Below are 11,994 nucleotides of genomic sequence, written 5' to 3'. Positions count from 1 at the left end.
CTTCTGCTGCATCCAGATACATGCTGACCTAGCTATACGTTGTCGCGCTATAGATCTAATACACCCGAAAGAGGCCCTCAAGTGCCCAAAAGAAACCCAAGAAACCTATATCAAACTGAGAAAATCTCATTTGATCTGTATATTATACCATCTCTACTAAAGATCTATTCGGTTCTCTTCTCAACCTATTCCCAGTTAAGATTTCAGAAATCTGGATTGGACTTGTGAAATATGTGGTAGGGAAGATACTTGCATGATAGAGTGTGCTGTTTATATTTCCAGGATTTGATTAGTATTTATTTGGGTGTTCATATTTAAACAATCAAAACATGATAAAACAGATTATATGCAGACCTAGACACGTTCAGGATATCTTAAAGGATGACTTCACTATACTCACCTACTACGATGAATCTTTGTGCATACCTTGATCGCGGGGGTATATCCTGAAGTGGGACACACTAATATATCAGTAAATAAAATTACCTTAACGTATCATATGGTAATGGTACTTGAAATGTTCATGCATTTTGTTTAAGTGGACAAACATACTGGTAATCGTCTTGGACTGCTTTTCACTAAAAATTAAATAAAGAATAATCTAATTGTGTGAAACAGTTTGATTGTGTTGATATGATCTTCTTACCAGTGATTCTCACAAAAATAGAGTGTTTATTGCTTTTGTGTTTACTTGCTTTCAGAAAATATAAAAATCCAAAAAATAGCGTCTTTTTCTGTTTAAAATTCTTAACGTACGGAAAACTGTTATTCGTGGAGGAATTGTTACTGATAGGGGGAGACGGTGTTAGAAAGTGAGTTCAAAATTTTTTTTAAATCATGCAGGTTTTTGTGTGTTGAATAAAAAGTTTTGCGAGTTGGTGATGAAATTGAAAATGCTTAATCTGTGATACAGTTTAACTGTCTCTTAAATAATAATAATTTATTTGACTTTGTTGAAAAATTCTTATGGTTTCTCGAGATGTTTGTTTTATAGTATACAGATTGAAGCGGTATGTTGCTGAGAAGTTGTTGTGAGGATGAGAGTTTGATTGGATGCATGGTAGAACCTCCTTTCTATATTGCAGACAAAGTTGAAGAGATTGAAGATTGCTGTGCAAATGCTAAACTGGAGTTTACTCAAGTGCTAAAGTTTTGAAGATTTGGTGATTGGATGCATCAGCTTAGGGGGAGTCTGTTGCTGACAGAAGCTATTGAAGCTGAAGCTATCCAAAGACCAAAGACAGTGCAAGATTACTTGAAGATTGCAAGAAGACTGAAGACAAAGTTTTTATGAAGCTATTGTCAAGGGGGAGTTCGTTGGCGCATATTCTGTGACAACAGCTTAGATTTGGTCTTTGGATATCTTGTAATTAGTTTAACGATAAACAGTTAGCAGGTTTAGCTTTGTATTAGTGAGATAATTGAGTTTGGGCTAAACTAAACCCAGATTGGGTGATGGGGGGCGAATTGGGCCTGTCCAATTCGTAGCCCAAGAGTGTTTAACCTAGCCCAGTTGTGAACCTTGTGTTATATAAAAAAGGCTAGTCTTTAGGGTTTAGGTTAATCAGCCAAAAAACAGTTGTGTGAGAGATAGAATTTCGTAAGAGCTAGGGCTTGGACGAAATTGAGTGTTTGTTAGGGTTTTGATTGATTGTAATTCCTTGTGATTGATAATCAGTAGAAACCTAGTTTGATTAGAATTGTTGTTTCTGTTTCCTACACGTTTTCTGCTTATTCTGATCAAGAGGATTCCGCACTCTTGATCGGATTGACAATTCTGTGAAGATCCATACACATCAAGGGGACTTACAATCTGGGATCTTAATTCTTGTGACAACTTTTGCAGGGTTGATAACCCACGTCACTTTGCCTTTTTCCAGTAATAGGATCATTCGTTGTCTTGGATACTCTCCTTCTGGGACGCTGCGGCTTCAAATTTGGGAAACCTTTGTTGCATTCTTTTGCAATTATGTGCTCAAAGTCCCCCCCCCCCCCAACGCTTCTATCCTCTGGATTTAATATATCTAGTCGGCCAAGTTCACGTAGATCCCACATGGGAAGTGAAAACAGATCATACCCTGTTCGGAAGTACTGAATCACACCACCTCTTCATGTGACCACAAACATCCCCTTGAGATTGCTATACATCCAACTGATAATTTTATCAGTAGCTTTTGTCTTCTCAACAGTTACTACCTGATAAAAATCAGGAAGTTTTTCTCTTTCCCTTCTAAACCATTCGGGGTATTGTGGGGTGAATGTCTTTCCATCTTCTTGCTCATAAACAACTTCCCTCTTCCAATCCCCACTCAATAAATTTTGCAGGCATTTCATCTCTGTCCATTTCTTCTTCGTCACTATCATCTCCCTCAGTGATTTTTTCTGTCGACTCAAGGCGTCTTTTCTTTGCTTCAGCTTTTTTCTTCTTTCTATTTGTTTCCTCCTCTTTAAAAGCCTCAAAGTCGAAGATTTCTGCGAAAGAACATGGGCTCTATCTCAATTTTTGCGCAAATGTTCTTCATCATTATGTATAGCTTCTCTATTCCATGGTGCTGAAACCTTATGTACTGTGATTGACCAGTGACGTAAGCATGCATTTCTTTGTTTTTCTTTCTTTGATCTTTCAGCTTTTCTCTCAGGATGTTTGTATCATTTACTTGGTTCTTGAGGAGGTAGATTTCTTTAGTTGGAGTTGCACCGATCTCTTTGACGAGTTTATCATACAGATCTTGAAATGGACGAATTCTTTATGGAGGCACAGGAGGTTTTGAGATCCTTGTGGGTTTCACTTGAGGAAACCTAGAAGGTCCTTCATCTGTTGACTTTTTCTTTGGAGGAGTTGATTTGCTTGCAGAAATTTCTTTTGGATCGGTTAATAGTGTATCAACAAAATCATCCAATGTTTGCTCTTCTTTCGTTACTACAACTGGTCTTTCAGATTCCGACATTTCTCATCTTGCAAGCCTCTTTTCTCTCTTTTCTTTTTCTTGCATTGCATGAATTTCCCGCATATCTTGAATGTGTCGACGATGTTCTTCTTAATCTGCGGCTCTGAAGCTTGCACCAATAAGTCTTTCTGGGTTTTCAGAGGATTTCTTCTTCTTTGGAGGTTCATCGTCGACTGCATGCTTTCCTTTTCTTTTTCTTTTCAACTGTTCTTCTTCTTTTTCTGCAACCTCTTCTTCAGCTTGCGCGATTCTTTGTTGTTTTGCTTGAACTGCTTCTCTGTACTTTTTATAAGCTGCTTTGACCAACTGCAGTCTTTCTGCAGTATAGATTCAGTCATGTAACATCACCCATTCGTTCGTTTTGATCTCTGTATATTGTCGACTGGTGGGAACGTGAAAGGTGAAGAGGCCTCCATCATGCGGTAGTTTGTCATATTGATCGTTAATCAGCATCTCAATGAATCTGGGATACATTGCCCAAGTATGTCCTCTTGTATTCTCGAGCATGTAGTTGAAGATTAGACTAGAGAGGTTGAACTTTTGATTCAAACATAAGTTCAACATTGCTCCTGACCACTCCAGATTCAGGCCGTCATATCCACCTTTACGATGAGCTATGCTCATAGCAATTACGTGTACTATAAACCTCCAATCCCTCGTGGGTCCATTTCTTTTGATCTCCTTCTTTTGACTAAAGTCTCCCACGTATCCCATACCACGAAAGCCATCCAAAACATCATCCCTGTTCAAGCCGATCGGATCTTGTGCGTTATCTCCCAGCTTCAGAACAGTGCGAATCCTTTCTTCAGTTACAATTACACGTTTGTTGCGGACTGTTGCAGATATCCCTCTGGCTTTGTTAATTGATGTGCGTGAAGTGTGTTATATTTTTGATATATATTTTAAGCCCTTTTACACTTTTAGCCAAGTTTTAAATTTATAAAACACGATATTTACTAACACTAAACACACATATGGGCAAGTGCACCCATCGTGGACGTAGTATAGTGTTGGTAAGATACCGAGGTCGTCCAAGGACACAAGAGCTTTTAGTACCGGTTTATCCTCAACGTCTAATCAAATCAAAAAGTTAGAAAAAAGGTTTTTAAACTAGAAAAAATAAAAACTAACTAAATGCTGAAAAATAAAAATAAAATAAAAAAAGATAGATAAGATGAATCACTTGGATCAGACTCGTGTATTAGTATAACCTTTGATTATTTTCGCACTTTTGCACTTGTTTAAGAGATTATCTTAGTTATTGTAGTAGGCCCCTCTTTTGAAGGCGACGTTACCCTCAACCCAGTAGTTTGAGTCAGCAAGGATACAATCCTAAAGGGTTGGATTATTGGAAGATAATGAATTAAGTTATTAATGCAAATTGTGGTAGGCCCCGCTTTTGGCGGTGATGTTACCCTCGGCTAAGTAGTCCGAGTCAGCAGGGATACAGTCCTAAATAGCCGGGTTATAGTATTAATAGTAGTTAACTTATGAGGGGGTCAAAGAGTTTGGATCCCCGCCATCCAATACCTATGGGCATTGAAGGAGATCTAACTAAATTTGACCCAGGTCCCTTGCAGGACCTCTAAATGCTGAACAAGGGCAAGACCCTTACCAAACCGTTCCCTTAACCCCCGACCAGGTAGCCAACATACCTCCATATAGACCGTGGAGATATGAATGGTGAAAATCTTTTATTTTATATAGACAGTAAAATAATGCCAAGACACCACGGACAAACGATAAGGAAAGATCACCTTCAACATAAGCAACTAGTTATTAAAGTCATTAATACAAAACCAAATAAAAAGTGCAAAAGATTAAAAATAAAAAGTATTATACTAAACACTTGTCTTCACCAAGTGATGTAAGAGACTTAGGCAAACATGGCCTTGATTGTCAAGAACTCTTACGATCAATCTTGGATCCCGAGACGACTCACACACTCTACGATGGACAATGGATGATGGTGGTGGATGATGGTGTTATGGTGGTGGTGGGTGGTGGATGAAGTGTGAGAGAGGTGGTGTGCCAAGAGATGAGTTGGAATGAAACCAAGCACTCCTATTTATAGGCTGAACAGAAGGCTGGGCACGGCCCCGTGTCCGCTGGACACGGCCCCGTGCCCGTCCGACACTCTCTCTCTTCATTAATTGTAATTCGCAATTACAATTAATGCGTCTGCTGTACTTTCGCCACGCCCCCGTGCTCACTGGACACGGCCCCATGGTGGGCAATAGAAGCTTCTACAGGTTTGTCTTTTCTGCTGCTTCTTGGGCACGGCCCCGTGCTGGCTGAGCACGGGGCGTGTTCAGGCTTCTGTTTTCTCTTCTTTGCTTGGGAGGATGCCGTTGAGGGTTCGGGCAGTCTACTTTTGTTCCTTTTCTTGTATTTATGTTAGAATTAGCTGTCTTTTTGCTTCTTTTGTGAATTTGAGCTCATTTAATCCTGAAAATACAAAAGGAAGACAAAAACACTCTTTTTCCAACATTAGTACTTAAAAAGGGTTAGTTTTATGCCTCATTTGATGTAATTTATATGTTGCATTTTACACACATCAAATACCCCCACACTTGAACTTTTGCTTGTCCTCAAGCAAAACTCTTTAAATGTGGCTTACACTCCCAAATGGAATGGGTAGAAGAGAAGGTTTTTGGCTTGTCATAGAGTGTCGGGAATCCAAGATCTTTTTGGGTTTTATTTTTATTTATTTACAATCCTATTCGTTATGATTTATTTAGAACGTTTCATAAGATAAATTACTTATTCGGGCGTAACATGCCTTTTTTAAAATTTCATTTATATACAAGTTCACATACCTTACGGGAGAAATCACTCAACACTCGGCCGAAGGTGTATTTTTTTAGTGAATCACTCGAGAGCGGCATGGAACTTACGCCTACCATAGGCTTGCCAAGCAATCAATCCTCCTCCTTTTTAACTTTATACCTTTGTAAATATCAAGAGGACCTTTTGGGTGAAGGGTTAGGCTTGGGCTAAAGGTGGGTGGTTGGGTTAGTGGTTAGTAAAAGGGCGAAAAGCGTAAAAAGCGTCGGTTTTCGTAAAACACTTTGTTTTTAGTGACTTTTTATTTTGAAGTATTTCTCCAAACAAGCTTTTGTTTGCATAGCTTTGTTTGTTTTTGACTTCATTATTTTTTTTTTAGGTGTCACACAAAAGAACGAGCTTGCGAAAAAAAACCGAGCTTGTTACTAAAATAAAGGGTAAAAATAAAAAGGGTTATTGGTGGGTAAAAAGGGTTTAGGGTAAAGAAACGAAAGGTTTAGGCTCAAAGGGATTAACTAGGGGGATTTTGGGTAGGTGGTAAAAAAAATTGAAAAATAATGGTGTGGAAAGAAAAATGGTTAGTCCTAATGCCTCCATCATTTACTTACTTGGGTTTAAGTTGGTAAGGACCGAGAATGAATCGTCGTGGCAAGTTCTAGAGTTGTAAGAACCAAACGGCTATTCACACAAGAAACGAAAAATGAGCATTTAGTCTAAGGATGTAAATTTGTATGCTCAATAAAGGCTCAAAACTCACTTTTGTGGGAATGGGTTTTTAGTGTGATCAAGTATATATAATCAAATTTTAATTAGACTTGTTATGCTGTTTCATAATTTTCTTATGTTGGTTCTTGTTATCACGACGCTCTCGGTTGTAAAATTTGTAAAAATATAACCTTATTAATCTTAGGATTCCTAACTTAAACTTTAGACAAGTAAAAAAAAAAAATGAAAGTTTTTGAAAAAATTTTTGGGGTGTTTAGCGGTTCCAATAGAGTTTTGTGTAAGGCTTGTTGTTAGGACTTGCAAAATTTCAAGGTGTTAGCTTCCCCCCACACTTAAATTACACATTGTCCTCAATGTGTCCCAAAAATAAATTTTTAGGTTGACTGGATGTGTAATGTGGTGTTAAAAAGCAAAGATTTATGTTACTGGCAGTCTGGACACGGCCCCGTGGTGACCGGACACGGCCCCGTGTTCAGGTGCCAGTAACAAAAATTAAAGAAATGAGACAGAAGCCTGGACACGGGGGTGTGTCTGGTGAACATGGCCCGTGTCCAGTTACCTGAACTGGGCGTTTTTCTGCAGGTGGCTCAGCACGGGGCCGTGTTGGTTGAGCACGGCCCGTGTTGAGCCTTCTGTAATGGAGATTTGTGTCGGGTCGCTTCGTTCTTTGTGCATGGGGCCATTTTTCTCGTTCCCTTTTTCATCCTTTACCACCGTGAGTGTGTTTTATTTCTGCAAATTAAAACTAAAAGATTAAACTAAACTAAGGATAGTTCAGCGGAATGCCTCCGTGGCGCGCCACGTTTATAAGGGTCCTTGGCTAGACCCAATGTGAGGTTATATATTTTCTGAGTGGGATGCTTGGCGTCCCATGTTACACCGTCGGAGAGCAGCATCCAAACTTGAATCAATAACCTTCATGTAGTTGACCGGGTTGTCGTCCTCTATTCTCTTCCTAACTCCGAATTTTACTTCATCATCCCCATACCTCAAGGTGAGTGTTCCGTCATTCATATCTACCACCGCTTGTGCGGTGGCAAGAAATGGTCTCCCTAGTATGAGGGGGACCTCGGTGTCTTCCTCCATATCGAGTATGACAAAGTCGGCTGGGTAGACGAATTTGCTTACCTTTACCAAGACATTTTCAATGACACCTTGCGGGAATTTGACAGATCGATCAGCAAGTTGTATGCTCATTTTTGTAGGACTCGTTGTTCCTAGGCCGAGTCTTTTAAACATTGATGAGGGCATGAGGTTAATGCTAGCCCCAAGGTCGGCTAGTGCATTACGAACGGGGGACTCTCCGATTGAGCAGGGAATCGTGAAGCTTCCGGGATCGATTTTCTTTTGGGGAAGTTTATTGAGTACGAGTGCAGAGCATTCTTCGCCTAATTTAACTAATTGCAAAGTTTCAATTTTCAATTTATGTGTGAGGAAGTCCCTTATGAACTTAGAGTATTTGGGCATTTGGGTTAGGACATCAATAAAAGGAATATTGACATGCAATTGCTTTAGTAGACTTTCGAACTTCGCGAATTGCTCATTGGTCTTTTGACGAATTAACCTACCGGGGTACGGAACTCGAGGAGCCTTGGTAGGCTCTGGTGACGGAGGGGAGTTCTTCTCCTGGAGAGGTGGGGGTACCGTTTCTTCTGTCGGCGGCGGCGCTTCTGCGGGCCCCGCGGTGCGGTTTCGTAGCGTGATGAGATGAACTTGCGCTTTTGGGTTTGTTTCGGTATTGCTAGGTAATGCGCCTTGCGGTCTCTCGGCAAAATTTTGAGCTATTTGATTTAATTGTTTTTCTATGTTTTGAATACTAGCTTGTTGATTTCTAAAATTTGATTCTAATTGTAGAAATCTTTCCGAGTTTTTCTTTTCAGTGTCGGAGATGAGGCGAGATACGGTATCTTCAAGCCTTTCTCGTCCACTTTGTTGTTGAGTGAAATTTTGTGACTCATTTCTTGGTTGTTGAAAGTTTGTTCGTTGGGTTTGTTGGTTACTACTATTGCCGGGTTCTCTCCAACCAAGGTTTGGGTGGTTTCGCCATCCTTGGTTGTAAGTGCCCGTTGGAGGACCCGACGGCCTAGGTCTATTATCAATGTAGCTTACCGATTCCTGTTGATCGTCTGTTTCTTTCATACAACTCCAATTTTCATGTGGCCCACCACACCCTTCACAAGCCATAACCGAGACTGTTTTTGTCATTACTAACTTTTTTATTTTTGAAGAAAGGGCCTCGATTTGGGCTTGTAAAGAAGTGTTTTCATCGACCTTATGGGCGCCCGGGGCAATAGATTTATTGCCTCGGGGGGTGTTCCATTGAAAATTGGTTTGAGCAATTTCCTCAATTTGGTTATATATTTCATGCGGGCGTCGATTACCTAAAAGTCCCCCGGAGCTAGAATCAAGTGTCTGCCTTGTGTGTGGCAACAGTCCATTATAGAAAGTGGATACTTGTTGCCATATCGCAAGGCCATGATGTGGACACTTGCGTAATAACTCCTTGAACCTTTCCCAAGTTTCATATAAGGATTCCCCGTCCTCTTGTGAATATGTATTAATTTCAGTCATTAATTTAGCCGTTTTAGCGGGAGGGAAATACTTATATAGAAATTTTTGGGCTAGTTCATCCCAGGTATTTACCGATCCAGCTGGGAGGGCGTTGAGCCAAGCTTTCGCTCGGTCTTTTAGTGAGAAAGGAAACATTCGGAGGCGGATGGCGTCGTTTGATGCTCCATTGATCCGAAACGTATCACATATTTCTAAGAAATTAGTAATATGTAGATGGGGATCCTCGTCCGCAAGCCCATGGAAGGTTGCGGAGTTTTGGAGCATTTGTATCAAATGCGGCCGAAGTTCGAAGTTATTAGCTTCAACATTCGGAGCATTGATAGCGGCGCCTAGGTTACCTACGGTGGGTCGTAGATAATCCATGAGGGTACGTTGGTCCGCCATTGGAGGTGGATCACCCGAAACTTTCTCTTGGTTTTTAGCTTTTAATCTTTTTCTGAGAAAGCGTTCGGGTTCTTCTAGAGGTTCTTTTATGTCCTTATTAGAACTGGAGCTCATACACTATGTAGGATTGGCGTCTGGTTCCAAGTCCTGCAATAAAAACAGAAAAGAAGGCTGATCAGAAGGTTCACCACGGCCCCGTGTTCAGCGAACACGGCCCGTGGTCGGAGTTACAGTGATTGTTTTCCAGATCCCAGTTACTGGAAGTTGGACACGGCCCCGTGTTGCACCGACACGGCCCCGTGGTCAGCCTTCTGTAACTTGGAAAACTAAAAACTGCCAGCAACAATGCTGGGCACGACCCGTGTCTGACCAGGCACGGCCCGTGCTGAGCTCTGCAGAAGCTGAAAAATTATGAAAAATCCTAAAAATTTAAAAGAAAAATAAAAATATGATTAGGCCGTTGATTCCTAACTTTCTTAAAATCCTTGTGTCCCCGGCAGCGGCGCCAAAAACTTGATGTGCGTGAAGTGTGTTATATTTTTGATATATATTTTAAGCCCTTTTACACTTTTAGCCAAGTTTTAAATTTATAAAACACGATATTTACTAACACTAAACACACATATGGGCAAGTGCACCCATCGTGGACGTAGTATAGTGTTGGTAAGATACCGAGGTCGTCCAAGGACACAAGAGCTTTTAGTACCGGTTTATCCTCAACGTTTAATCAAATCAAAAAGTTAGAAAAAAGGTTTTTAAACTAGAAAAAATAAAAACTAACTAAATGCTGAAAAATAAAAATAAAATAAAAACAGATAGACAAGATGAATCACTTGGATCCGACTCGTGTATTAGTATAACCTTTGATTATTTTCGCACTTTTGCACTTGTTTAAGAGATTATCTTAGTTATTGTAGTAGGCCCCTCTTTTGAAGGCGACGTTACCCTCAACCCAATAGTTTGAGTCAGCAAGGATACAATCCTAAAGGGTTGGATTATTGGAAGATAATGAATTACGTTATTAATGCAAATTGTGGTAGGCCCCGCTTTTGGCGGTGACGTTACCCTCGGCTAAGTAGTCTGAGTCAGCAGGGATACAGTCCTAAATAGCCGGGTTATAGTATTAATAGTAGTTAACTTATGAGGGGGTCAAAGATTTTGGATCCCCGCCATCCAATACCTATGGGCATTGAAGGAGATCCTACTAAATTTGACCCAGGTCCCTTGCAGGACCTCTAAACGCTGGACAAGGGCAAGACCCTTACCAAACCGTTCCCTTAACCCCCGACCAGGTAGCCAACATACCTCCATATAGACCGTGGAGATATGAATGGTGAAAATCTGTTATTTTATGTAGACAGTAAAATAATGCCAAGACACCACGGATAAACGATAAGGAAAGATCACCTTCAACATAAGCAACTAGTTATTAAAGTCATTAATACAAAACCAAATAAAAAGTGCAAAAGATTAAAAATAAAAAGTATTATACTAAACACTTGTCTTCACCAATTGATGTAAGAGACTTAGGCAAACATGGCCTTGATTGTCAAGAACTCTTACGATCGATCTTGGATCCCGAGACGACTCACACACTCTACGATGGACAATGGATGATGGTGGTGGATGATGGTGTTATGGTGGTGGTGGGTGGTGGATGAAGTGTGAGAGAGGTGGTGTGCCAAGGGATGAGTTGGAATGAAACCAAGCACTCCTATTTATAGGTTGAACAGAAGGCTGGGCATGGCCCTGTGTCCGTTGGACACGGCCCCGTGCCCGTCTGACACTCTCTCTCTTCATTAATTGTAATTCGCAATTACAATTAATGCGCCTGCTGTACTTTCGCCATGCCCCCATGCTCACTGGACACGGCCCCGTGGTGGGCAATAGAAGCTTCTACAGGTTTGTCTTTTCTGCTGCTTCTTGGGCACGGCCCCGTGCTGGCTGAGCACAGGGCGTGTTCAGGCTTCTGTTTTCTCTTCTTTGCTTGGGAGGATGCCGTTGAGGGTTCGGGCAGTCTACTTTTGTTCCTTTTCTTGTATTTATGTTAGAATTAGCTGTCTTTTTGCTTCTTTTGTGAATTTGAGCTCATTTAATCCTGAAAATACAAAAGGAAGACAAAAACACTCTTTTTCCAACATTAGTACTTAAAAAGGGTTAGTTTTATGCCTTATTTGATGTAATTTATATGTTGCATTTTACACACATCATTAATAGTTTCGGGTTTCGCTGTTTGCCAGAACTCCTGAATATGGATTCGATAAATAGGAACTTCCGTTTGGACCGCATAGCTTATCTTGCTTGCTTGTACCCATCTTGCCACGTCTTCGAAATCTTGTGGTACTTGCTCAAGTTTGATATGCTGATTATGCTTCAGAGTTTTATCCCACTCTATGTTTTTCACCATCTTGCCTCTTTGGTCTTGATCAAACACAGGGAATACAATGTGAGATGAAAGAAGGTCTTGAGAGTGACAATGGTGAATAACCGATCTTAGAGAGGAAGGTGAAGAGAGTTTGAAAAATTTGAAATTTAGGTTGGTTATATCCTTTTATATAAAAAAAGTGACCAACGAATT

At 40.5% G+C, this 11,994-nt stretch overlaps 1 non-coding gene across 1 annotated transcript; it reads left to right on the top strand.

Annotated features, from left to right (window-relative positions):
* Positions 1-8,931: 8,931 nt before the first annotated feature.
* Positions 8,932-9,038, top strand: LOC118492040. Its single transcript, XR_004892480.1, has one exon. It is a non-coding gene; the product is annotated as a small nucleolar RNA R71 (small nucleolar RNA).
* The last annotated feature ends 2,956 nt before the right edge of the window (positions 9,039-11,994 follow it).

This window comes from Helianthus annuus, chromosome 4 (genome assembly GCF_002127325.2).
Source record: "Helianthus annuus cultivar XRQ/B chromosome 4, HanXRQr2.0-SUNRISE, whole genome shotgun sequence".
Classification (NCBI taxonomy): Eukaryota; Viridiplantae; Streptophyta; class Magnoliopsida; order Asterales; family Asteraceae; genus Helianthus; species Helianthus annuus.
The sequence above is the reverse complement of the archived record's forward strand: the minus strand, read 5'-3'. Positions and strand labels throughout refer to the sequence as shown.